General features: G+C 67.9%; 1 protein-coding gene across 1 annotated transcript in view; it reads left to right on the plus strand.

The window, feature by feature from the left end:
• Window positions 1–1,338, plus strand: part of PKNOX2 (PBX/knotted 1 homeobox 2) — a 145,397-nt gene that overhangs the window by 892 nt on the left and 143,167 nt on the right. The gene's annotated exons all lie outside the window — the stretch shown is intronic.

Here is a 1,338-nt window from a genome sequence, read left to right on the forward strand (position 1 = left end):
CCGTGGGACGCTGTGTGGTGCGCGGGCCAGCTGGGCTTCCGCTGTCCCTGCAGCTCTCACACCTTGAGCCTGCCCTCCAGGGACACCCCCTGGGCCTCCCGGGAGCTAAAGAGACCTTGTCCAGCTGCCAGGCCCTGGGAGGAGGCCCGAGTGATCTTTCCGGCACTCCGGGGCTCCCCGTGTCAGGACCCTACCGGCCTTTGTAGGGGAGGAGGGGACAGGGCTGCAGCCCGGGGTGACAGCCAGCTGGGGAAGTCCTAAGTCCCAGAGACCAGAGGGGCCGCCTGGGGAGGGGGCAGGAGGCCTCTCCTGGGCTCCAGGCCTGCCCAGAGCTGTGTGGAGCCTGGGGCTTGGGCAGGGACTGGGGTCCTCCGCTGGTGTCCCTGACACCTGGTCCGCGGTCTCCAGGGACGGGCAGAGCTAGACACCAGAGTCAATGATGCCGCACCTGTAATTCCGGGCCCTGACACCAGCTAGCCGTTGGCCTGGCATTCTCTGGGGCTGCTAGTCAGGCCCACACGACCTCCACGTGGCTGGCCTTGCTCACGACTTGGCGGCCTGTTCTGGGACGAGCCTGCTGGGTGGGTGGGAGCTCTGTCGGCTACGACTCCCTCAGGTCAAGCAGCAGCACGCACACGCTCTCTCGATGGGGGCAGCCACAAGGGCCACCCAAGTTCATCGCCTTCCCGAGGAGCAGCCAGGCCACGCTGGGGAAGAACGAGGTATAGCACAGTCACTGTGGCCTCCGTGGTGCCCATGTGGATCCCAAGTCTGCACCTGGCACCAGGCAGTCTCCGTGTTCCGCACAGCGGGTGGTGGCAGCGCCCCTGGGGCAGCCGGAATGTCTGAGTGGGCAGGGTCGGCCCGTTATGGGTGGCGAGCTGGCATCGGCTGGCGCTGCAGGTGCAGGCCAGGGTGGTCGTCTCCCCACGGACCGGTGGAGGGCTGGCGCCGGCAGGGAGGGGATGTATGCTCGGTCTGGCGCGGAGGTGCCGCCTGTGGAGGGAGAGCAGGGCTTCCCTCTGTTCCACGATACCTCCGGCTCCCTCCGCGAGCTGGGACGGGCTACCTTGGCGCTTTTTCTCCCCAGCCCTCTACCGTGGGGGTGCTGGCTTACCTCTGGGCTGTGGAAAGGAGACGGGCCTGGGGCAAGAGCACCCCGGGACACAGCAGTGAGTCTGTGAGCATCGACATCTGGCTTCCGACCCGCACTGCAAGGCTCCCGGAGAGGATGGCCTCCGAGCAGAGCTGGGGCGCGGGGCGTCAGGTCCTGGAGCGGAGCTGGGACGTGGGGCGTCAGGTCCCGGAGCAGAGTGGGGGAGTGGGGCCGTCCAACGG

The sequence above is a fragment of the Tupaia chinensis genome, unplaced genomic scaffold, assembly GCF_000334495.1.
Source record: "Tupaia chinensis unplaced genomic scaffold, TupChi_1.0 Scaffold000037_4, whole genome shotgun sequence".
Lineage (NCBI taxonomy): Eukaryota > Metazoa > Chordata > Mammalia > Scandentia > Tupaiidae > Tupaia > Tupaia belangeri.